The sequence below is a fragment of the Acinonyx jubatus genome, chromosome D3 (genome assembly GCF_027475565.1).
Source record: "Acinonyx jubatus isolate Ajub_Pintada_27869175 chromosome D3, VMU_Ajub_asm_v1.0, whole genome shotgun sequence".
NCBI classification, from domain to species: domain Eukaryota; kingdom Metazoa; phylum Chordata; class Mammalia; order Carnivora; family Felidae; genus Acinonyx; species Acinonyx jubatus.
The window spans coordinates 54,389,110-54,416,324 of NC_069392.1; the positions used below are offsets into that span (position 1 = coordinate 54,389,110).

The 27,215-nt window shown below is 40.0% G+C and overlaps 1 protein-coding gene across 2 annotated transcripts in view; it reads left to right on the forward strand.

Annotated features, from left to right (window-relative positions):
* The first annotated feature begins 6,352 nt into the window (after positions 1-6,352).
* The window catches only part of DTNA (dystrobrevin alpha), a 352,058-nt gene continuing 331,195 nt past the window's right edge, over positions 6,353-27,215 (forward strand). The window contains exon 1 of one of the 2 annotated variants that reach the window (XM_053206596.1): positions 6,353-6,489. The gene's annotated coding sequence lies outside the window, so the exon portion shown is untranslated. Of the gene's footprint in view, positions 6,490-6,875; positions 7,004-27,215 lie in introns of those variants that run through there. The other variant, XM_053206598.1, reaches the window with a different exon arrangement.

Genomic DNA, 27,215 nt, shown 5'->3' on the forward strand with positions numbered 1-27,215 from the left:
GACAGCCAAGTGGAGTTAAACTGAAAACATACTGTAACAGAGAGAAGTATACTGTACTGATAGTGATTACAAGGCTTAAACCAGTATCTTCACATATTTGCAATTCCGTAACCCCCCCAGTTTTCTTTGGTTTGTTTTAAACACACAAAGAAAAAGTTCTATGTATCCCAGTAGCGAAAGCAAGCCATACAGGGTAGCCATTTCAACCTGTTCATGTAAAACGTACAAAAACATGCGCCGTCAAAGGTATTTACAAGGCTACAAGAATTATTTCTATATGCTGCATAATGCCAGAAATAAAACTGACTTTTCCTCACCATCATCCTTATCTTATTTTCCAAGCACTTCCTATATGAAATAAGCATGTTTGATTCTCTAGAGAGGGGGAAAAAAGGGATGTTTTTACCATGGCCCTTGTCCTTGAGAACCTTAAAATGCTTTACAAGAAATGTACAAATAAAAAAGGGACAATTTCAAAATCAGAAACTTTTCATGTACGTCTACTGGACATCACAGACAATGCTGACTATATATTAGGAACTGGGTCCGAAATAAGACTTTGATTATGATAAAACATGTAAAATGTCCTCTATTCCTGTTTCTTTCAGTCTAGCTGATTGACATAAAAAAGAAGTAAGACCAATATGTAAATGAAAACACATCCACACCACGTAGGATGTTCAAGCTGATCCGATGATGCAGTTCAGGGACAAAGAAAGAGAAAGAAAAGGAGAATCAGACATGGTATTTATGACACAAATAAAAGATTAGCATCTAAATTAACAAAGACAATTTGTATATTAGGAGTATATATTATCACCTTATAGGAATGCACTTTGAACTATCTCAAAATGTATCCCTTAAGAGGCAAAATATCATTATTTCCAATAATAAATCTTAATTAGGGGTCTACCCAAATATTTCTTATACATTATTAAAGATTACAATTGGATTAGTTTACTTTCATCCTCCAACCCCTTTTTTTCATTTAGTTTTTCATAAAATACAAGGCTTTGCCGCATCAAATAAACTACATGGTATTTAACGTAGGGATTAACTTTTAAATTAAAACATGTGCTTGTTAACATGGTTCCTGATGGTCTACAGGAGATTTGGGCTGTGTCTAAATGATACATAAAGAATCATTTTAGTGGGAAATAATTAAGTTAGGCAAACTAATTTCACATAAATAAAATTGTTTTGATTAAGCTGTTCACTTTGTAACAGGCTTCTTTGGCATTATAAAAAACATTAGGCTTTATTTAGAAATCGCCAAGGAAAAATTTGACATTTCCCTGAGATAATGTGGATAGCTATTCATATAGGTCATCTTCAATAAGCAGTTTTTTTTCTCCTTAGTTATTTGGATTGATCATATACATTGACCAAATATATTTGCTATTGATGTTCTGATTTATTCAATATTACTCTTGGTTGCATGTATCAGGATATTTTGAATTCCTGAACAAAATAAAAACAAAAGCATTCAGCTTCAAAGCAATTAAAAACAGGGAAAACATTTCCAGCAGCAAACTGAATAGATTATAAGCACCTTCTAAAAGGCTGAGCTCTCTGGCTGGCTTTTTTCCACTCTCTCCGCTGTGACAGTACACTTAAGTTTCATCTAAAATATTTGTGTTTTGTTTATGGTCCATTGAGAAAATAAATTCCCCCAGGAGTAAAGGGCGCACTAGTGTGGTGCCACTGGGAGACCTGAACAGCCATAATATGTGTTTAATGAATTGCCATTACAAACTGGAATCACAGCTACTTAAAATGGCAACAGATTTGTTCATTCTAACACGAGGAAATAAAATACACTTGACCACTTACACCTGGTCTTTAACACGAGGAAACAAAATACACTTGACCACTTACACCTGGTCTTTAGGCTACGTTCTCCCCTTTGGTCTGAGGAGCACATGGAAAATGCAAACAGCGTTTCACCTGAGGATGTTAGACCAGCAGAGGAGACACTGGCTGAGCACCAGAAGCAGCTGAGTTACCGGACACTGCCCTGGGTGCAGGAGGCTTCAGTATAGCTAAGCGGGCAGGGAGCAGAGGCATAATGGAAGGAAGAATACCTCTGCTTTCCTGGATTTGCAATTACTCCCTAACAGCTGACAGGACCATGCCTCAGTGCAGAATTTCTTAGGCAGATGGATACTAACTTTAACTATATAAATATGCATCTAGAAGTGATGCATAAGGAGACTGAATGAACATTCTTGGAGTGTATTAATACACATACTTCCATCCCCTCAATTTTCATGAATGCTTAGGACACAATTGGCACATTTCAGTGGAGGTTAGAAGATGATGTTCTGTTTGAGGCTGGTGGGCTGCAAAATGGGACTATCTTGAAAAGTCAGAGAACAGCAAAGGGTTCTGACTATCTTTGTGAGCCAGAGAAAAAGCAGGGCTTCTATAGGAAAGGGGGACATTGAAAAAAAAATGGGCAGGAATGAAATTCACCTACTTCATAATTCTATCCAGGGTCCACCTTTACCTCAAAATTTGGTAACTCTCACACCAAAACAAAACAAAACAAAACAAAACAAAACACACACACACAAAACAACAACAAACCCAAAAAAGTATCAATTTCCCAAGTCACGGCTCAGTTGATCCATCTTCTTGACCTGTGCTGTACTGCTAATGTACTCTTCATTCTTGAAAGCTCATCAGTTCCTTAGAGGGAACATATTTTATGCATATTTCATGTTTTTCAAGCCCCCCCCATATCATTGTACAGTCCACATCCCTATCAGTCCACACCCACAGGTATAAGAGTTTCTAATTGGTAAAACAGTGGCGTCTTTACTTCAATTATTTTGAATCCATCGTCTTTTATACTCTTGTCATTCAAGTCCCTTAAATACTCCAAAATTATTAATTCCTCCTGCCCCCAAACTATTACCAGCTAATCATGCTGACTTGACCTATAACACATTCTATATATCACTATTCCTATAAAACACATACATACACAAACAGTTTTACCATAATGTAGTGAACACTGTGATTTTTACCTATGGCCATTCTCACATTAACTATGATCTAGTTTAAAAATCAAGATTTCAAATTTAAGAAGGGAGGCACCTGGGTGGCTCATTCGGTTAAGAGTCTGACTCTTGGTTTCGACTCAGGTCATGATCTCACTGTGGGTTTCAGCCCCACGTCGAGCTCCGCACTGACAGCGTGGAGCCTGCTTGAGATTCTCTCTCTCCCTCTCTCTGCCCCTCCCCCGCTCACGTGCAGGCTCTCTCTCTCTCTCTCTCTCTCAGAATAAAATAAAATATAAAATAAAAAATCAAGACATCATAAGGGCAAAATAATAAATCTCAGAAATTTATTTTCCTAAGGACTGTAAATTGGTACGAACCACAAATCCACGTGTCTGGCCATATTAAAAATATTTTTCCCTAACTGGTGGTTCTCTGGAACAACCTGCTAGTGATTGTTGAGCCGCTGAAGTTGTAATACATTTCTGAGACACGTGTTATAATCATCAAACCTAAATATATCTCTAATTAAAACAAATCCTGCCATGAGTATGAAGATCAAAAGGAAAGTGCTCTTGATATACTGCTGTTCAATTTAGGCCTCCACCTCTTGTGCAGAAATCTCCCAGAGATACTGCAAATCCATTAGAGTCTGTTACATGCTAAAGCTTCTAGTTTAACTCCAATCACCTGTGCAAAATCCTGGATTATAAATCACTGCTGAGGATCTATGCCCAGGAACCACCTAGCTGTGTTGTTTATGAGAGGGCTTGGAGGAGGGTGTACTGAGCAACATCTTGAGTGTTGACTGATCAGAAGATATAAATGACATTTCCCAAACAATGAGTGACTATTTTCAGCACTTCTCATTCGATGTGCAGAAAATGAGGGAGAATCATATTCCTTTAAAATAAAGCCGACAAAGTGCCTTCCTCTGATTAGTGCTTTGCTCAGTAAAGACTGTATGAAAAGCTTTATGAAAAATCTGAAGTACTTTAAAAATATACTATTACTACTATTATTTTGCTTTAAATATTGCATGCATAACTTGTCATTGCCCACTTCAATATACCTGTGCCTTTGGTTTTCTATATAGTTCCCTGAATTTCAGTGTTAATTTCTTCTTAAAAAATGTCACATCCCACTGTCATTTTTCTTGTTACATTACACAGATCAGTCTATTTATTTCTTCTAGTGGATCCCGTAGCTAAATCCACTTTTTAAAAAATCCATTTTAAAATCCACTCAATTTTTAAAATTGAGATCATTCAGGACAGCTTCTACAGGACTGACACCTGGTGTCTCTCCCATTGAATCCTGTAGGCTTATCAAAAGGTCATATCTGGTAACAATAAGAAAGTCTATGATTTCCTAAATTTGATTTCCACGCAGCAAAATTTGGAAAATGTTAGCTTTCATTTGAAAGTTGATCCTCTGGGGCGCCTGGGTGGCTCAGTCAGTTAGGTGGCCGACTTCAGCTCAGGTCATGATCTCACAGTTTGTGGGTTCGAGCCCCGTGTCGGGCTCTGTGCTGACAGCTCGGAGCCTGGAGCCTGCTTCTGATTCTGTGTCTTCCTCTCTCTCTGCTCCTCCCCTGCTCGTGTTCTGTCTCTCAAAAATAAATAAATATTAAAAAAAAGATTTATGAAAGTTGATCTGTTTCTTTTGTGTTTTTTCTTCTTCTCTCCTTCTTCTTGTAATTTCTTAATTCCCTTTATTCTTCCCTCTCCACCCACCTTCCCTGCTTACTCTTCTGCCTTCTCCTCGTCCCATTTTAGAAGGCTGCTTAGCTGTTGCATTTTCTTCCGAACAAAAGCTACCCAAGAGCGTTCTTGGTGAGAACTTTCACAATATTAAAAAAAAATCCCCATTTAGTATTTATGTAGGATGCACATGAAAGAGAAGGGCAAAGTCAGCATATTACCTTGGCCATTTAGATTACTGTGGGGGTCAAAGACTGAACTATGGGGTACAGAGACAATGAAATCATTTAAACATGGAACACAAATTAAGTCAGTAAAAAGGAGTGTCTCTTATATTTTCTTTGTGGCAATTCACCAAATAACACCACAAATAATAGAGTGTTTCATCTGTAGATCATTTAGTGTAGCTGTCTATCTATCCATCCATCCATCCATCGATAGATGTATATATCTTGTCTGAACAACTAGATGTAAACTAATGAAGGATAGGTTCCATGTCTCAAACTTCTCTATATCCTTCAAAACAGCACAGTTCTCATATACATCAGGCTCTTAGAAAGGGTGAGTGATATATAACAAATCATTATGAAATTGGTGACTACCCCAAAAACATTGACTATAATTGCTTCATATTACTATGAAACAATTAGTTGAAACAATACAAACGAATAGGAATTTACACATGAATACACAGACATATAACAAATTATACACATACCCCCCAAAAGAAAGAAAATTATATGAAACCATAAAACTGAAAATATATGCAAATATACAAGAGAAAAATTATATTAAAACATATCCTTGTAGAAAAACCAATTAATTAGCTTGCAAGGTAGTTGGTAACTTTAAAATAATCAAGAATATCTTCATATTTTCAGTAACCTAAATTTCCAGCGATTGATGATAGTGAATTAGCAACTTGTGAGTAGCTGTACAATTAATATTTATAGTGAGATTTTTGACTTACGTGTACTTGGATAAGTCATGTTATCTGACTTATGCTTCATGGTTCGGTATCTCTGAGGTGAAAATACTATTTGCCTTCTCATCCACCTCCTCCTCTGCAAATAAATGAGGTAATGTTTGGGAAATGTTTGCAGCTTGGGAAGGAAACCCACTGCATACATCTCAGGTGTTAGCACTATTCCACATTCAAGCCTGGTATATTATCCCCTCTGTTTCAAATTGAAATTATACTGTTTGAGTTCTTGGGTTCTCACCAAAATCTGGGTCAACATAAGAAGATGATTATTTTTAATTTTAATTCTGAGGCTCTGTTCGCATCCCTTGCACGTGTGAGGGAAAACTGTAGCAAATAAACAAAGCACATAAATCAAGCTTTGAAAGAGAACAATCTCTATCCAGGAGGATTTTTTTTTTTTTTTCAATAAAGAGCATGAACACTGTATTTCCCTGGAGGAATATTTCGGTCAAGGAAGGAGGATAGTGCATGCAGTGTGAGTGCGTGTGTGCGCGTGTGTGCATGTGTGTGTATGTGTGTGTGTGCTGTGCGTGCGCGCCCGCGGAGAGAGGGGCGGGGGAGGCGGATGAGGAGGATGAGATCATAGTTTCAGGATCCTCAGGAAACCCTGGTACTGGCAGCAGCCAGCCTCTGCTGTGCCCACATGACCCACAACTCTGGCAGCGGACCCTGCACTTCCAACATTATTAAATAATAAGAAAGCGGCTCCTACTCCATGCCCAAACCTCCCTACAGACCAATGGACACCTTCTAAGAGTTTGGCGAGTCGGTGACTGAGGCGCCCGTCCATTCCAAGGTGTGTGTAAGGCGTTTTCCTCCTTGACAGCTCCGGGATGGGGGAGGGCGCGGGGGTGGAGGGGGTCCGTGTGCCGGGCGGGGAGTGGGCGCCGGCCGGCCGGGCCGCGGAGCGCTGCCCCCCGGGCCGCCCGGTGCCGCGGAGCGAGCGGCGAGGCGGGAGATGCACATGACGCGCAGCCCGAGCTGCGCAGGGACCGCAGCCGCCCACGGCGCCGGGGCGCGGGCACAGGCGGCTCGGCTGCCGGAGCAAGGGCAGGCGCCGCGCACCGGCAAAGTCAAGAGTGGAAGCGGGCGGCGAGCGCCGGCTGGGGAAGGGAATCGCCCCAACGCCCACTCGCGGGGTTCCCACCTGTGCGCGGGCGCCGGCCGCCGTGAGCGCCAACCATGTGCCGGGCGCCGCAGCCAGGACTGCGGCGCGGCGCCTCCCCGAGCGGCGGGCGGCGCCTCGGGCCCGCGGGGCGGCGGTAGCGGCTGCTGCAGGATGGCCGGCCCGGGGGCGCGGGGCCGCGCAGGTAAATCTCGGCCGCCCGCGGAGGCCCGGCCGCGTGTGCCGCAGCCCCCGCTGTCGCCGCCGCGCCGCGCCGCTCCGCTCCCGGGCTGGCGATGGCAGCCGACCCCGTCGCGGCGCGGCTCGAGTTGTTTTTGTGGTCGGCGCTGCGCTCCCGGTCGTCCTCGCGGGCCGAGCCGTTGGGAGGTGGCGTGGCCACCTCCATTAGGGATGGCACTCGCGTTGGGGAGCGGTCTGGGGAGGGGGGGGTGCTTAGCGACCGGGAAGGCTGCGATGGGTCCCTTGCAGCCGGCGGCGTCTGCGCGTGTTGCAAGGCACTGCGGTTCCCCGGGCGGATGCCGTGTGGGAGTGGGCGCTCGGCGCTGGGGGGTGGCGGGCAGCGGATGTGGGTCCAGGGCGGCGGTGAGTGGCCCCAGCTGTTATAGCCTGTTGCCCATTTTGGAGTTTTCCGCTGGGCAGAGGGCGGACGGAGGGTTCTTCCTGACGCTTGGAGTGGGAGACAGAGAGGTGTCTGCCGAGAGACCAAAGCCAAGGAGAGGAGAGGGGTGGCCCGACGGCGGTGCCGGGCTCAACGGTACCATTCCTGGGACTCGGTAGTGAAACTTTCCTCTTCGGCAGGCTTGGGGCATGGCTTTGAGAAGATAAGTGTGGAGCCTGGAGGGGGTGGGGGGATCCTGGATGTACACTTGCAGTGAAGCTTACCACCATTAGGTTCATTCTTGCTTTGAAAAAAAATTGGTCTTTTGAGTTGATGTTTACGTTCGAGTGTTCTTGTTCTCTATTAGGATCACTTGGTATTAACGTGTTTGTGTTTACTTTTGAACATAACAGAAGCCTATATTGTTACTAATTTCTTTTACAAAAAAAAAATATACTTCTCTTGCTTATTCCAAAGGTAGAAACTTTAGGAAAAAACACTCTCCATCCGTTCCAGGTACAGTTCTGTATGCCTTCATTCATTTAATCCCTACAGCAACGGGGTAGTTAATAATATTATCCACCTTTTACAGTTGAGTCAATCTAGACACAGAGAGGAGAGATAACTTACCCAAAGTTGTACAGTTATTAAATGTTAGAGCCCAGTTGGGCTCTCAGTGCACTCTTAAGCATTATATACAGATATCTATCTATCTATCTATCTATCTATCTATCTATCTATATCTATGTATCTATGTATCTATCTAGGCATATATATGGTACCCCATTGTGCCTAAAGTCGTCTCTGTTTCATATATTGACTACATTTCTCTACCAAGATGAACGTCTTACCTATGCGCTAGACATTGGACACAATGTTTTCTAATTTTTAATACCATTATTAAAAGTGGATTATAAATATAAATTATAGCAAATATCCTTTGAGTACTTTTGTCACAATTAACCAAATTACCTACAACAATTATAGACTAAAGTAGCATTTATCAGCAAAGTTAAGATGTTCAGTTAAGATTATCGGCCAATTATTACAAAGCAGATGGCTGGATTGATACTTTTGTTTGCACTTAATTTTAAACTTCCTAAGGTATTAGTCTGTTCTTTGCTCAAAACACAGCCATCATTTTCTTCAGAGCACCGTTATCTTTGAACAAGTTAATCATCTTTAATCCAATCACTCTGACAAGACGTTAGGCAGTTTTAAAAGAATTATGCAATTCTCTTTCAACTATCAGTGACTAAAAGCAGGTTATATTTTGAGGGTGTTCATGTATGTCTATGCCTTTTAGCCAATTGTATGTACTTTATACAAAGTTATGTAGCAGTGAAGGTTGAAATCAAAATTTCTCATTAGTTCTAAGTTGAAATACTTTAAAAATCTCCACTTGTTTTACATGAACCATGATGTGAAGAAGGGTATCAATGGGGCAGACTCCCAACTGCACACATTTAGGCAATTACCTTCTTTGAGCTTATCATTGAGCTTTCATGATATTCATTTTATTGGACGGATGTCTCTCTTAAGTCTTCATCTATTATTTTTTTCAAGTAAATGTAATTGCTCCTTCACATTACCAGTTTCAAATTATTTTGACATTCATCGCTTTCCTTAATTCTTGTCTCTCACTTTAATTAAATTCAGTATACATATTTCAAACCCATAATTATTCAACATTATAAGTGAAAAGACTAGGATCCAATGGAACTACATGGAAACGTGTTCTTTGGACATGAAAAAAAATCATCCCATCCTTCGGTGGTTAACATCCTCCACACCCCAAACTATGGCTTCCATTTTATTTTGGGATACCAGAGTGCAGAGCTGTGGTCAAAACAGTTGCCTGCCATCAGACACAGTGTTTTTGATATTGAAACTTGAATTTGAAGTTTTCAAGTCTATTTATACAAAATGTTGATTGTTATTAAGGCATAAATATTATAATACATAAGTATAACCTTTCTTATCTGACTCAGAACTGTTCCGATTTTCTTGCCTCTGTTACTTATTTTAGAAAAAGCATTCCTTTGCTACTTGTACTTCGCCTGGTAGATTTGGCATGACTTTTTCCTTTCAAGTCCCATACCTTCAGTTTGGGGAAAGCTGTCTCTGCTTCCTGAGGGTCCCTCTGTTTTAGGTGCTCGATGGGGAACTGGGGACCAGCATTAAGCAGAAAGATGAGTGAGCCCTGCCAACATGGAGGGTGTGAGGCTTTAGTAAACTAATTCTACAAATAAATGTTTATTTGCAAATTGAGGTAAGTTCTCTGACAGAAAGAATTCTATAGGAATTGTAATAGAGGATTCTGCACCAGACAGAGCAAGATGTCCAAGCAGTCACAGGAATGTGGAGGAATGACACATGAGGAGCTGTTGACTAAGTCAATTGTCTTCTTAAATGCTTTCATAAATCTTTTCTGAATTATTTTCTGAATCAGAGACCTTTGTCCCACTCTGGTTATCACTAGACTTCTCTATTCACCAGCAGCAATACTATCTACCCTCGTTATCCATCTCGGGACATGGTGGGGTTTACAAAACTATCAATAACTTTTAAAGCATATAGAGCATGTGGTACCCTTACGTGGTTATTATTATATGTGTAGAAAGATATTTAAGTTTAGTGAAACATAATCCTTTTCTTTCTTTGCCTCAGCAATTTATTTTGAATTTTGAAAAGTAGTTTGTGTGTGTGTGTGTGTGTGTGTGTGTGTGTGTGTGTGTGTGTCTGGTAGTTGTTAAAGTGGCAGAATGTCTCAAAACAGAAATGCAATTGATTCTTCACACAGTCCCTAACATGCTCTAAAGTGTCCAAGAGAACAGAAGAGGTCCCAGAGTAAGGGAGGTGATATTAACTGATGAATATGCTGGGGACGTATGTATTAACAATTGAAGTTTTATTTTATTTATTTTGAGAGAGAGAGAGGGAAAGGAAGAGATAAGGAGAGAGGGAGAGAGAGTCCCAAGCAGGCTCCACACTGTCAGCACGGAGCCGGATGTGGGGTTTGAACTCAGGAACTGTGAGATCATGACCTGACCCGAAATCAAGAGTCAGATGCTAAGTCAACTAAGCCACCCAGGCACCCCTGTATTACAATTTAAATCCATTTAAATGTATTGAATATTTACTATGTGCTGGTTATTCTATGGGCTATGTAAAAATTAACTTGTGTATGCTTCACAATGGCTAGAGGTCTGCATGTATTACCCCCCCACACACACTTTACAGAATGGGAAACTGAAGCACAAAGAGAACAATAATCATGACCACTGGCATAGAAGTAGAGATGAACCCTAAATTCAAGTATTCTAATACTGTACTCCACACTGTTAACTACCAATGTGTAACATCTAGTTCATAGTTTTACTAGTGCGTTAAATTCCCATCGTCTTTGGAAATAACACCTCCCAACTTGATCTTTTGGTTACTTTTCCCTTAATGAAAATGAGTGGAAAAAAAAATAGAACTTCTTTTATGGCAGTGCTTTTGCCCCATATTTTACAGGCAAAATATACATAAAGAAGAAGAGATATATGAATTCCTAGCCACCTGTGACTGCTAGATTATGAGAAATTTTTCATTATATGTTACATAGTTTTAAATTCAAAAATAGTTATTTGAGCAGCACTTGAAACTATTGAAATTTAAAGAAAAAAATTTTAATGTTTTTTTTATTTTTGAGAGAGACACACACAGACAGAGTGTGAGCAGAGGAGGGGCAGAGAGGGAGAGAATATGAAGCAGGCTCCAGGCTCTAAACTGTCAGCACCAAGCCCGGTGAGGGGCTCGAACTCACAAACCATGAGATCATGACCTGAGCCGAAGTCAGACACTTAATTGACTGAGCCACCAGGCACCCCTAAACTAATGAAATTTTTAACATCGAGGATATGTACTTAAGCATCTCAAATAATTTGGGGAATATCTTTAATAGCTGGAAGTTCTGGGACCATTAATACACTTAAGAATTTTAAGTTATCTGTTTCACCTACCCCCAATGTGTGTCCAGAGTATGCACTACAAAGAGGATATAAAGTATGACATAGAAACACTGGTTGAATTGTCTTGGTAAAATTTAGAAGATTTAAAAAAAAAAAAAACTTTGTAATTTTAAATATTATCTGGATAATGCTAACCTAAGACACATGGGATAGGTTATGAGCAAAGTGAAGTACTAATTGGTTAAATATGTGCTAATGCATATAAAGATCTTTGCATGGTGTCTGAAAATGTTGGTCAGTGTTATTTCTCCCTGAAAATGATGGGTAACATGCAGATGATCATGATGAATGTTCATAGTAATCCCACTTTGTACATAGAGCACACATACAAGTTCATGATTCTTTCCTTTGAAACCACTGGAAATGCTTAAGGCAGTGCATGCATTTTCTGTGACTTAGGTATCCCTATCAAGAATGTGATGCATCGCTTCTGTGTATGCTCAGTTTCATACAAACCTTGATATCATGGAATCATTAGTCAACTATTGCTCTAATTCATACCAAAGTCTTGATCTGACTTTGTGGGGTGTGTGTGTGTGGGGGGGGGGGATTATCAGAGTGGGAGATGACATCAAGTATACTGATGAACAATTCATGAACTGGAGTTTACAATTTGATATCATTGTATATATAGAGTCCTACTGCAGAGGATTGTGTGTGTTTGATGTAAATATAAAATATGTTAATCAGTTATAAAGTTATAATAGTTTAGGTTATGCAGTTAAACAACTTTCAGATCTCAGTGACTGAAAAGTACAAAGGTTTATTTCTTGCTAATGCCATGTGCCCACGTCTATCAGTAAAAGACTCTATTCTATATCCTCTTCTCTTGGAGATTCATGCTAATAAGGCCCCTATCATCCAAACATTCTCATCTCTCATCAGGCACATGGGAACATGTTGAATCACCCACAAGTTGTAAAAGGCTTCTACCAGTAATCAAGACTTGCCACTTCCACTCATATTTTATTGGCCAAAGCAAATTATATAACCATTCCTAACCGGAAGAAGATAGAAAAGAAGGGCAATCCAATCCTATGCCCACGTGGAAGAACAGTACAATAGTAGTGAACAAATTAATGATTTCCACATAAAATTAGCCAGTTCCCTTCAATAGTTTTCTTACCTAAAAATGGCTTATGATTTAATGTAAAAGTAGAATCAACAAGGGGCGACTGGATGGCTCGGTCGGTTGGGCATCCGACTTCAGCTCACGTCCTGATCTCATGGCTCATGAGTTGGAGCCCCGCATCGGCCTCTGTGCTGACAGCTCACAGCCTGGAGCCTGCTTCCGATTATGCGCCTCCCTCTCTCTCTGTCTCTGTCTCTGTCTCTCTCTCTCTCTCTCTCTCTCTGCCCCTGTACTGCTCGTGCTCTGTTTCTCCCTCAAAATTCAATAAACATTTTAAAAATTTAGGAAACAAAAAGAATCAACAATAACCATGTTTTAGAACTTCAGCATGGGAAGGTAATCCCCACAGAAAATCACCAGCAAAGTAGAGACTAAACTGAAAAAATGGATGATATCTCTCTTTTTCATTGGGGATGTATAGTCCAGGAATGAACATAAAGCTCTGGTTTATTTTAAGCGAATGCATGATGTAGCCTATTTGACAATACACACAAGCCAAGAACAGTGCCAAGACCTGCATATACCACTCAAGCTGTTTTCTGAACAGAGTTGATACTATTGACATGGTAGACAAAAGAGAACAGCTCTGTTTGTATCTTCTTTTGTCACCTGTACCAACATGGACAAAAGTAACATATGTACTATTACATATTATTGTAAAAAGTAATACAGATAAACATAAAAGTCATACCGTATGTTTATTTTAAATGGCCAAACATAATTTGAAAAGTTAGAATAGATCCAATCCGCATTTGTTAAGTAAGGCTTTTATTTTGCAATAATTGGAGATTCACCTTCCATTGTAAGACATAATACGGGGAGATCCCATCGTCCCTTTTACCCAGTTTCCCCCAACACAAACGAACAAACAATTAGAAAATGGGCAAAAGACATTAAAAAGACATTTCACTAAAGATATATAAATGGCAAATATTCACGTGAAAAGATGTTCCACATTATTAGCCATTAAGGAATGCAAATTAAAGCCACAGTGAGCTATATCACCACACCTATTGGAATATTCATCACAAGTATATAGGAATTTATTGTGTGTGTGTGTTTTTGTTTTTTTTTATGTTTACCTGTATCCTGGGAACTTGCTGAATTCTTAGCTCTAAATGTCTTTTGTAATTTCTTAGAATGGTCCATGTAGACCATCACGTCATCTGCAAGTAAGGACAGTTTTATTTTTTTCTTTCTAATCTGTATGCCTTTTGTTTTCTTGTCTTATTGCACTACTGGAACTTCCGGTATTATGTTAGAGGGCTGAGAGTGGACATTCTTACCATGTTGCTGGTCGTCAGGGGAAAGGATTGTCTTTCACTGTAATGTATTATATCGGCAGTAAATTTTTTGTAGATGTTCTTTATTAAATTGAAAAATTTCACCTCAGGTCCAGTTTTTTCTGAGTGTGTTTATCACGAGTAGGTATTAATTTTTATCAAATACTTTTTTTCCCACCAAATGAGATACTCATTTAATTTTCCTTCTCTAGCCTATTATTGTGGTAGAGTACATTGATTTTTGACTATTGAACCAGCTTTGCATCCCTGCAATAAACCACATTTAGCCATTGTGTATCATTTCTTGTATAATCTATTTGCCAATATTTTGTTAAAGATTTTTACATTTATATTCATAAGAGATATTGGTCTATAGTTTTCTTTTTTGGTACTGTCCTTGTTATTGGTATCAGTAATACGAGCTCCATAAAATGAGTTACAATGTGTTCCTTCCTCTCCTATTTTCTGGAAGAGATTGTGTAGAATTGGTATTGAATTGGTATTAATCCTTCTTTAAATATTTGGTAGAATTCCTCAGTGAAAGCAACTAGTCTGGAAGATTTCTTTTTTAGTGTTTTTGTTTTGTTTTGTTTTTTTATTTTTTAGTGATGAACTCAATTTCTTCAATGCTTGTACTAGTTTCCTTAGGCGGACAATTACAAAATACCACAGACTAGTGGCTTAAACAACAGAAATGTATTTTCTCACAGTTCTGGAGGCTGGGAGTCCAAGATCAAGGTGTCAGAAGGTTTGTTTTCTTCTCACGCTCTTCCTTGGCTTCCAGATGGCAGACCTCTTGCTGTGTCCTCACATGGTCTCTCCTCTGTGTGTGCATCCTTGGTGTCTCTGTGTCCAGATTTCCACTTCTTATAAAGACACCAGTGAAATTGGATTAGGACCCATCCTAACTGTCACATTTAAACTTAATCATCCTTTTAAAGGCCCTATCTCCAAATGCGATCATATTCCGGACTAGGGAGTTAGGACTTCAACATGTGAATTTTGGGAGGACACAGTTCAGCCCATAACAATATTTTATAGGCTTTTCAAATGATCTGTTTCATATTATGTGAGTTGTGGTAATTTAAGTTTATTGAGGAATTGGTTCATTTCATCTAAGTTGTCAAATCTATTTGTATAGAGTTGCACATATTTATTTTTGTTCTTTTGATGTCTGCAGTGTCTCTAGTGATATCCCCTGCTTCATTATTTTTTTTAAATGTTTATTTATTGTTGAGGGGGGAGGGCAGAGAGACAGAGTGGGAGGGAGAAAATCTCAAGCAGGCTTTGCACTTTCACCTCAGAGCTGGATGCGGAGTTTGATCCCACCAACATGAGATCATGACCTGAGCTGAAATCAAGAGTCAGACACTGAACCAGCTGAGCCTCCTAGGCGCCCCCTGCCAATATCTTTTAATTGATGTATTTAGACCATTTGCATTTTCTACAATTATTAATATGTTAGGCTTATTTTTGCCAGTACATTTTTTGGTTTCTCTCTCTCTCTCTCTCTTTTTTTTTTTTTTTTACTTTCTCTATGGGTTTTCCCTTGCCTTTCTGTCAGTTACCTGAGCTTTTGTAGAATTCTATTTTTATTTGTCTATATGTATAATTTTTCACTATCTATTTCAGTTAACATTTTATCAATTCTAGTGAACCATAGAAACTTTACTTCTTTTGCATCCTTTTATTCTCTGCCATTTATAGTATAATTGTCAAATATTTCCTCTGCATACATCACACCATGTTAACATTTTTGCTTCAAATGTCAAAGACCATGTAGAAAACTTGAGAGGAGCAAGAAAGTCCATTGTATTATCCATATTTTTCTTCTTTCTTGATGTTCTGACATGCCTTCATTTATTGCTTCCTTTTTATTTTGAAAGTTCCTTAGCCATTCTTTTAGAGCAGACAGGTCTCCTGGTGAACAAATATCTTTGTTTTCCTTCACCTGAGAATGTCTTGATTTCCCCTTCATTCCTTAAGGATATTTTAACTGGATATGGAATTCTAGGTTGACAGTTCTTTTCTTTCAGCACTTGAAAAAAACGTGCCACTTCCTTTTGGCCTTCATGGTTTCTGTTGAAACATCTATGAATCATCTTGGTTTTCTCTTATAGGTAAGTGTCATTTCTTGTCCTTTTAAAGATTTTTTTTTTTACCTTTAGTTTTCATAAATATAACTATGTTTTGTATTAGCATGGATCTTTGAGTTTATTCTCTTTGGCATTCAAATTTATTCAGCTTCTTGAATCTGTAGATTTATGTCTTCTGTCAAACTTGGGAAGTTTTCAGGCATTATTTCTTTGAGTACTTTTTCAGCTTTCTCCATTTTCTCCTCTCCTCTCCTTCCAGGTCTCTAAGACATGAATGTTAGATCTTTTATTATAGTACCATAGTACTAATGTAAGATCTTTGTTATAGTATCATTTTCCTATGGCTGCTGTAACAAATTTCCATCAGCTTATTTTATAACACATATTTATTTGTTTACAGTTCTGGAGGCTGGAAGTCAGAAATGAGTTTCATTGGGTCAGGGTGTTGACAGGACTGGTTTATTCTGAAGGTTTAACAGGACAATTCATTTTCTTGCCTTTTCTAGCCAGTGGAAGCTACCAATATTCTTTGACTCACAATTCCTTTTCACACCAATCTATTCTCTTGCTTCTGTATTCACATCTCTTCCTTTCTTCTCTGTGGTTAAATCTCCTTTTACTCCCTCTTTTAAGGGCACTGTGATTATATGTAAGGCCCCCCTGGATAGTCATTGTATTTTCCATATCTCAAGCTCTTTAATCACATCTACAGTATCCCCTTTTGCCACATAAGCTTCCAGGAATTAGGACCAGGCTGAATATCTTTGGGAGCCATTATTCAGCCTACCACACACATGTCTCTGAGGCTCTGTTGTTGTTTCAGTCTGTTCTCTCTGTTGTTCAGACTGGGTAATTTTTTTTTTTAGCATTTATTTATTTTTGAGACAGAGAGAGGAAGAGCATGAGAAGGGAAGGGGCAGAGAGAGAGGGAGACACAGAATGTGAAGCAGGCTCCAGGCTCTGAGCTGTCAGCACAGAGCCCGATGCGGGGCTCAAACTCACAAACTGTGAGATCATGACCTGAACCGAAGTCGGACGCCCAACCGACTGAGCCACCCAGGTGCCCCTAGACTGGGTAATTTGCGCAAAGATTCTTTCTTCTGTCACTTCCATTCTGTTATTGGGCCTACCCACAATGTTTTATATCTGATCATTGGGGGTTTTTTTAGTTCTAAAATTTCTATGTAGTTTTTTTCTTGAATCTTTTTTTTTTTAATGTTTATTTGTTTTTGAGAGAGACAGAGACAGAATGTGAGTGGGTTAGGGGCAGAGAGAGAGGGAGACACAGAAGCAGAAGCAGGCTCTAGGCTCTGAGCTGTCAGCACAGAGCCCGACATGGGGCTTGAACTCACGAGCCGTGAGATCATGACCTGAGCCAAAGTCAGATGCTCAACCGACTGAGCCACCCAGGCGCCCCACTATTTAGTTTTTTCTCATGTATTCTTTTTTTTTCTAGCTGATACTTTCTACTTTTTTCTTTCAAGTATGTTCATAAATTGCTCATTGGAGTATTTTTTTTATTATGGCTGCTTTAAAAACTTTGTTAGATAATTCTAACATTTCTCTGTTATCTCATTGTTAGCAGCTATAGATTGTCTTTTTTTTATTTAAAAATTTTGTTTTAATGTTTATCTTTGATAGAGAGAGAGAGAGAGAGAAGGGCAGGGGCAGAAAGAGAAGGAGACACAGAATCCAAAGCAGGCTCCAGACCCTGAGCTGCCAGCATACAGCCCAATGCAGGGCTTGAACACACAAAGTGTGAAACCATGACCTGAGCTGAAGTCAGATGCTCAACCGACGGAGCCACCCAGGTGCCCCTAGATTGTCTTTTTTCATTCAGTTTCTGATTTTCCTGGTTCTTGGTGCGATGAATAGTTTTCTATTGAAACCTGGCCATATTCTTATTATGTTAAGAGTCTCTGGATCTTATTTAAACATTCTGTTTTAGTTGTCTTCCACTAATATCACCCCAGTGGGCAAAATGGGGATGGTGTCACCTCATCCCTGCAAGGTAGGGGGAGAAGTACAGGCTCCTCACTCAGTCTCCCTTGTCACCCAAGGGGGCTCCACATTACTCTGGGGATTATGAATTCAAGTTCCTCACTAGGTCTTCACTGATCCCTCCCTTGTTGAGAATGGTGGAAGTGCTACTTTCTGTTCCCCAAGTGGAATCCATACACAACATAGGGACAAGAAAGGGATCTGATTATTCCTGGGCCATGATGACAGTCCTGACTCTCCAGTAGGCCTCCCATGACACCACTCGATAGAGATAGGGAGGGGAGACTTGATTTCGCCAGGTGGAGGGGTAAAAGTTCAGTCTCCCCACATAGTCTCCATTGACAACCTAGTAGGGGTGGATCATAGGAAGTCTCATTACCACTTGGTGGGACTGAAAGTACCAGCTCTGTCCTTGGCCTTCTGGGCCATTACATTAGTGGGGATGAGGAAATATGGGGCTCCTTGGTACAGCCTTTTGAAGGTGGAGGTCTTAGGGCTACATTTTTTTTTTCTGTCTCCTATGGCTGGAATAAAGCCATTATTGTCTAAATATTTTTTTTATTATTTGTTATGTTGCTCCTTTCCTTGTCCTTTGGCTAGACAAAGCATGCTTTTTGTTGGCCTCTCTTTTTTCATCTGTGTCTATTGGCCTTTCTGGGTTTCCGGTTTCTTCAGTTCCACATCTGGGATATATGAAGCAATGCAAAAACCCAAGAAAGTCACCACTCTGTCATTCCTTGGGCCCTAAGGCCCCTAGCTAGTTTGCCTTCTCTCCAACCTTCAGAGTCTTTTATGCTTATTTTATGTATAATGTCAAGGGTTTTAGTTGTACTTAGTGGAAGGAAGAGGGAAAATGACTTCTGCTTCATCTTCATAGAAGCCCAATCCTTTACACTTTTCATGCAAGTGTAAACCGAAAAATAACACTCAACGTTGACACTCAGAGGATGACAGGGGATTACTGCTGCTCTGTTTCTGAATAATAAACACTTTACAAGTCAGTGGGATGAGTGAGTACTTGGACAATGATGCGGAGGGGAACACAGACCGTTCCATCGGTGTTAAGGCTCAGGGACCACGTGGAGGTGTTCTTACTCCTCCAAATCAATGCTTTTTCCTCTCCTGGGAAACCATCGCTGCAGGCCACGACAAGGTTGGAGACTTTTGCAATTCTCATAGACTGTCTTTTCTGGCAGCATTCTGAAACTTCACCATCCCAGCCCCTACCATATTCTCACTAAGTGTTCTTTATTCCCAGGAACATTATCCATCTGAAAAGCAGTTTTGAACCAGAACGTGTCTGGGAAAATGTTGCTCAGCTAAAAAGGAAATAGTGAACACAAAATCCATGTTTAAATTCTGGGGGGTACTGAGGCGCCTGGGTGGTGCAGTCAGTTAAACATCCAACTGCGGCTCAGGTCATGATCTCACAGTTTGTGAGTTCAAGCCCCACGTTGGGCTCTGTGCTGACAGCTCACAGCCTGGAGCCTGCTTTGGATTCTGTGTCTTCCTCCCCTCCCCTGCTCGCTCTCTCTCAAAAATAAATAAACAAAAATTAAAAAAAAATTCTGGGGAGCATCTACCAGCAAGCATTCATGTTAATTTCTTTTGATGTAAAATTAGACATTAAAAATAAATGTATTAGTTTTGTCAAGCTGTTTGATCACTGCTCAGTAGGTTAAGTACAAGAGATGGGGATAAGAATTTTCTGCTTGAAACCAATATTCTGAAGAGTAACAGTTGACACAGAAGCAATCACAAAGAACAACAGTCCAGGGAGACTCTTCCAAAGAACAAATCAAGTTATTGACGCTATAGTTAACCCTGAAGTTCTCACCGTACTAGAGCAATGTTCCTCAAACTGTGGTCTTCAGACAGGAAGCATTAGCACACCCTTGGAACTCTTTGTGAAATCAAATTTCCAAGAAACTCTGGGGATGGAGCCCAACAATCTCTTGTAACAAGCCCTCCAGGTTCTTCTGATGAACCTGAAGCTAGAAGCCACTGCACCGTGGTAACCATTGCAGAATCCACTAAAGTTATGCTTTCCGTGATTCTTGACTCAATAGTTGAGGTTTTTGGAAATTTTATTTATGATGTTTAACATTTTGTTGTACTTTAACCATAAATGTTTTTAAAGTAAATATAGCAAAGAAACTAAAAATGTATTACCCAAAGCAGTCTCTTCAGTTAAATAGGCCTTAATGATTTCCAGATAATGATTATTTTGCATCCTTAATCAAATAGTCAAAACTGCTCCATGCCTCATCTTTTTTGGTTGAAACCGTAAACGAAGCCGTGCCTACACTTCCCTGCCTTTGTTCCTCATAGCGGCCAAGTCATACATTAATGCATTTTCCTGGCTGTCTTTATGTTCTTTTCTAGAGCTGACACAAGTCACGAAGATATTTGGAGGCAAGGGTGGGGGCGTCTCTGCATCATTTGAAGAAGATGCATTTTAGGAGATCTTGTCACACAGTATTGTTAGAGACAGATGCATATGCAGATGTCCAGACTCATCACTGTCATTACCACATCAGCTCTACCATGGGGGATTCACTGTGTACTCCAGGCTGGCATTTTTCTCTGGGGTCATGTGAGATTAAGGAAACTCTTGGCTATAGGGCCATCCTGAGGAAAGAGAAGCTGCATTTCTCATTAGAGATTTTATAATTGGGGTACAGCTACAAACCCCAGAATGGGGTAAGACAAAGTCAATAAGAAGTAAAAGATTAGAAGGTTTAAGAAATATCTTGTGATTGTAATAAAATACAGATAGATGCAGATTTGAGAGGTAGCCTGTGGCTTGTAGCCCTAAATATGGTTCAGTTTTATTTTACTGTAAGGACAGTATTATGTTATTTTATTCTTTTAACTAGCAATTGCCTAAACTTGTAGAACATAGATTTGAGTTCATAGGTTTGAGTCCACTTAGTAGCCACCACTTTTGGTTGCCAGTATTTCATTTTTTTTTTTTTTTTTGATTAGTGACTACCTCTTACTCTGTGTAATTTTTAAGGTGAATTTTTAACTTCCATAAATCATGTAAGTTCAATTCCATATACCCTTTACTCCATCCATCTTTTTAAAGGTGTCCTTGTTCTTGAGTAAACTAGGGACATGGCTCAGGAACAATTCATCTGCTTTTAGTGTACAATGAGACACGTTCTTGGTTCGGAAAAATATTGTTCTCCCATCCTTTTAGTAGCCCCACTGCTAGTTCTGTTATGTTTTCCATCCCTTCTGTTCCCTTTGTGCATTCAATCTGATGATATTTCTCATTTACTCATTTTGCTTGGGTGTTTAAATGGTTGTGCCTCTGCGGTATTTTGGGGATAAGGCTTCTCCAAACCTTCATTATGTCCTGTTTGTTAAATAACGCCATTTGGACAGGTTGGAGGAGCCACTCCTTTAAAAACACATTTTTAAATGATGCGGCAGATGTTCCCTCTCACACACTCATCCTTTAAGAAACTAAGGGCCCCCAGCCTTGGCAATACCAGTCACGTGTCTTCTTTCTTAAAGGAACCACTTGGGTGGCTTTTTTTAGATGTGGTAATTAAATCATCACCAAAATGCTTAGGTAAGGTTTAAATAGGAAGAAAAACAGCTCTTTCAGAATAAACGGGGGCAAAAAAGGGGGGTTCCGAAAGGTAAGAAGTGCACATCATGCCTTGTGTGGGCGGTAGTCCAGATTTTCCCCTACAGTGTTAGCTTCCATTTATAAACACAAAATGTGTCAGGTGATTTTTTTTTCCATATGCAGATAAATGCTGCCTCTTCCTTTTAACCTAAACACTATAATATTTACCATTAGAATGTATATCAAATACTACTTTCTGCATTATAGTATTTAAATCCCTTTTGTCTATTGTTGGTGGGTTTTTTCTTTTTCTTTTTCTTTTTCTTTTTTCTTTATTGGCTTAAGAATTTTTTTTTCTCTTGTGCCTTATTTTCTGGGAGCATGTGACATAACAGCTGGATGTTAAAAGTTCTTTCATTATCTCTAACACTTTCAATATAATATTGAGAGTTGCTCCGTATTTGTATAGTTTGAATCTTTGGGTTAGACCAGGAAGAAAAACAACTGAAGTGAACCCAAGGAAAGTGGTATTCTATCACCAGTCTGCAGTGGGCTGGTAATAAAGGCAAAATAATCCACTGTCACCAGCCACAGTAGTTTAAGGGAAAACAATGGCCCTGACAGGAGTGAGCACGTGGGATAGTTTGTGGCGTGGGTTTTAGGGTTGAGGTTGGTCATTAAGGTGGGAGAGAGTAACAGATACCAGTGTCCCACTTCTTTCTCAGCTGTAATCCTTCTGCCTGGCTGTGTGGAGAGATGATCATCTATGCCAACTGTCTTTTGTTTTCCCCACCACTTTATGCTCTTCATCTCCTTTGTTTTGCATTCGTTTGTTTGTGTTGTTTTATTTTTTCTTAGCTTTCTTCTTTCCATACCCCCAGCCAGCATCTAGCACTGTTGAATGGTCATGCAAGGAGACTCATCGCTGGAAAATCGTAAAACTGGAGACATGTTGGGCCCCGGACCATGCTTTTCAAAGCTCTCGCCAAGCCTGTGACAAGACTGCATTTGTTGGTTTCCACTCTCTGTTCCACCAGTCATTCCACATTACCTGTGATTCCCTCGGATTCAGTATTTTATGATAGTCTGTGAGAGAACTAGCCCTTGTCATAATTCATACTCAGTGTACCTTCGATTTGCCCTTCTGGCTCAACATGGTTAGGAAAACGGCCATTCATTTTTTAAGAAGTGTTTCTCAAAATATGTTTCAAGGACCACCTGCATTAGAATCTTGTGGGGGTTTTGTTAAAAGGATAGGTATCAAAACTCCATCCTAGACCCACTGAATCTGAATCTCTTTTTCTGACCTTAGAAATCTGGGGGGTTAGTCCAGATCTGGACTAACAACCTAGGGTAGCCTTTTGAAAATCAGAATGAATGGATACCATCCCTGAGTTTGTAATTTGAACAGCCTGATGTGATTCTAACATGCAGCCTATGTGAGCAACCAGAAAATGAGCTGTAGAAATCGGAAGGATGGGACAGAGGTTGGTGTTGACAAAGAAGCATTACTTTAGTGCATTCATCAAAGTCCAAGGATTGATTCTCATTTATAAAGTCAGACACTGGATTTTTCTCTCAAGGACATAGTCACATTAACCAAGCTTATAGAGACTGAGCTATAAATAGGGATGCCATTTTTAGAATTATCATTGTCACTAGGGCCTGCATGACCAGAGCATTCTTGTCTTCTAGACAAGAGAGAGGGAAAAAATTATCATCATAAGTTTACTCCTTGAACCTGGAGTCAGGTTAAGGAAAATTAGTTGAATTAAAGTGGTAAAAATACTAAAAAATTACTGTGCTCAGGAAATCTCCTAAACATTTCATGTGTATGATCGGATATGATCTCTCCCAATATCCCTTTGCAGTAGGATTATTAGCTCTATGCTCTGGATGAAAAAAAAAAAATAGGGGAAAAGAGGCTACATAACTTGATCAATAGGATGGAATTCCCAAGTGCTAGAACTGAAACTGCCAGGCTCTGTGACTAAGATATGAGGGAAAGAGAAAGAAATTACCAGATACCTCTGGAGTTGCTTGGGGCCTTGCATCTAAGTAAGCCATCAAGTGGGGGCAGAATAGCTTCCAGCTGGTGGAGAAGAAGGGAACATGTGAACCACTGTTTGTATGGAGAGGATGCTTTCAAGCCACAAGTCATTAGGATGAGCAGCCCCTGGGTGGATGAAAAAGAATGCCTTTGTCAGACTTTGTGGTTTATTTAACCAACTTCTCTATAGTTGTGATTAAGTGACAGATCTACACAATCAGGTTCTGCTCTCAAATCGCCTTTTTTAAAAGATGTATCACAGCCATATAGAAATAGCTAGCCATAAATATTAATAAGTGGTAATATAGGCGTGTTTAAATATAGCAGACAAGTTTGCATATATCAGCCTCGTGGGTGTCCCCAAGTCCTGAGGTAAACTTGTCTCGGAAAAGATGAGTGAAATCGGCTTGCATTTCTACCAGCTCCAACTCAAGCATATTTCCCGGCCTTTTGGGAGGTTTTCATGGAGCTTTACAGTTTCCCCGTGCCTCTGTGTCTGCACGTGTTGAATGCCTGATTACCGCTCCGAGTTTTGTCTCTGTAGCACGATGCCAGCTTGCATACAAGGTCACCCTGCTGCATACCACCCTTGGTCCTTTACTCCCCAAAGTATCCCTGGCTCCAGGCTGTGTGTTTAGCAGACTCTGCTGCAGGATTTGGACAATAGAGTTGAGTAATGGGACAGAAATCTTAGATACCCCTCATATTAAAACTCCTTCAACCATTTTTGGGGAAAAAAAAAGTCATAGTTTGTGTTTTCAAGTTATGCTTCAGCATTTCACCAGGTGAGAAATGGGGTTATTTCTAAGTGTACATACTCACTTCCAAGTGGCAGATACACTGTAGTAAATCATATTTCTGGCTCTCTGTTTTCTGCAGCTTATCTGCTAGGAACTATCTATCAGATCTTAGCTACTATTGAAATGTAACCCTGACTCACTCCGACAGGAAAAGTGGATGGCCCTCTCGTCTATGAAACAAATGTCGGCCACCAGCGGTCCCTGAAAACCCCTCAGCACGTACAAACATTCCGTTCCCCAGTGGTGAATCCCGCAAACAGCATAACCTCCACGTATGGTCTTGGGGCTAATACTTTGAAACCATTTTAAGTCACAGCGGAACCTTAACTCCACACTGGTGGTGGTCTTACCATTTGCTGAGAGGTACCGGTGAGAAGTATCTCAGCTGCTGAGAGTGGAAAACTTTAGGGCTCTAGGGTAAGGAAAACACGGTCTCCTTGAATGGACACCTTTCAAAGACAAAACTAAGCTAGAACAATTCTTTCCACTCTTGGAGATGACTAGTACCGGTGCTTAACCATGATTTGCATCTTGCAGGTTATGGTTTACCTGGTTTTGCATAGATAGTGGGAAAAAACATTTTCTTCTGTGATGAAAATTATGGGATACAATAACAACTGCATTATGGGATATAATCTAGAAAGCCAGCATAGGAGACGGACCCTTGTTTCACATGGGATGGGACCACTTCTATAATTAGGATGACTATGGTGAATGAGGTTTACTTTCATGATCTAATGATTCATGGAGAACTTCAGAAGTTGCTTAAGATTGGTGGCAAAAGTGACAGGCACCTGGTTTTATATTGTTATGCCTTTGACAGACATAGCTTTTAGAGCTCAGTTTATTTCCAAGAAAGCTTTTGCCTCCTATCTCTTACAACTGCCAAGATGTATATTATTGTGGGCTAGATCTGATACACTAATCTCCATGTGCACGACTCCAGAAAACACTGGTTGAGGCTGGTGTAAACTCATAAGATGCACACAAAGCCTCACAACAAATATATGCTAATAGTACATTTGACATTGAATTGTTGCAAAACTTAAGCCTTTGTATGGTCAAAGCATGTGTCAGTCTTTACCTAGTGATAGACTAGGAGGAAAATGTGGCAGATCTCAGATGCAAAAGTACTATTTTACTGCTCACATCCTTTTCTTTAGCAATACCTGAAATGCTACTGTGGGTCTGCCAGATGCTAAGCTGACAGCTGAATGATTTGCTCAAAGTTCTCATTAGAGAATCCGTCAGTCTGTTACAAGGACACATCCCGCTACCTAGGTAACTCAGGGTGGGACTGGAGGCTGGTGAAGCTGGGCCACACAGAACAGGTGCAGAAGCACCATCCCCTTGTCTTCAGGGAGCTTACATTCTTCCTGAGAGATGCAATTAAGAAGAAAAACAGGGGCTCAGGTCATGATCTCACGGCTCTTGAGTTCAAGTCCTGCATCAGGCTCTGTGCTGACAGCTCAGAGCCCAGAGCCTGCTTTGGATTCTGTGTCTCCTTCTCTCTCTGCCCCTCCCCTGCGCTCTCTCTCTCTCTCTCTCTCAAAAATAAATAAGCATTAATAAAAATTAAAATAAGAGAAACAATCAGTGAAACAACATCAAGGTAACTTTGTTTTGTGTGAAATGAGAAATAGGAGAAAGCATGTAGACATTCTGAGAAGCAGGAAGTTATCAGGAAGTGTCTCGGTACCTTTCTGGGGTTGGAGATCAACAGCTGCATGAACAAGTGGGGATTGCCAATGACCACTGCCTGCAGCCCACCTCAAATCCCGGCAAGGCAAACCTAAACAGACCTCCCAAGTCTCTGGACTCATGTGCAGTGAAAGGGAACAGCACGCAGCCATGGAAAAGTAGTAGACATAAGGTCCTGGGGCCCGGTGCAAGAGTTCACGTGTTGTGCTTACTTACCTCTGTTTCTGTAAAGGAACTAGTAAAGAGGAAGGAATACTATTTTTAACTTAATACATGTGCAGTGAAATCCAGCTTGCAAAGCAATTTTCCCTCATGGTTTCTCATTTCTTCCTCACACTAATGCTGTGAATTAGTGATTCCTTAACTCCAGATATGCTCAGAATTGTGATTTGTCAAAGATCACACAGCTAGTAAATGGCCAAGCAGGGTGTTGAGTCCTACCTGGCTGCGCCCAAATTCTGAGTTCTTTGTCCACACTGCAGTGTTTGAGTTACAACTGCCGACAGGAGTTTCTTTTGCCTGTAGAGGACTGGGGGAATAGAACAAGAAAATGAAATCTGGCCCATGGCCCATATTATGCAAAGAGATTCTGATCGGTGAACTCCCTTCACCATGGATATTTAAGGGCCTTAAAGTTTGCTCTCAGCTTTCACAGGATTTTATCAGGATTTTATTAGAATAAAGGATCAATTGCCATTTTCAAGGAAATCCGTGAGCCTGTGATCATTGTTCTATTCCCACATCAACTCAGAGAGGAGTTTGGGGACCAGAAATTATATATATACATACATATACATATATATGTGTATACATATATGCATATATATATACATACATATATACATATACACATACATACATATATACATACATATATATACACACATACATACATATATACATATACATATGCACATATATACATATACATATGTACATATATACATATATATACATATATACATATACCTACATATATACATATATAAATATACATATACATATATACACATACATATATACATATTCATCATATATAACGTATTAAACATATAACACGTATATATTCCTTATGTATGACAGCAGCTCAAGGTTTTAGCATGCATCACCTGAAGGGCTTTGGAAAACAGATTGCT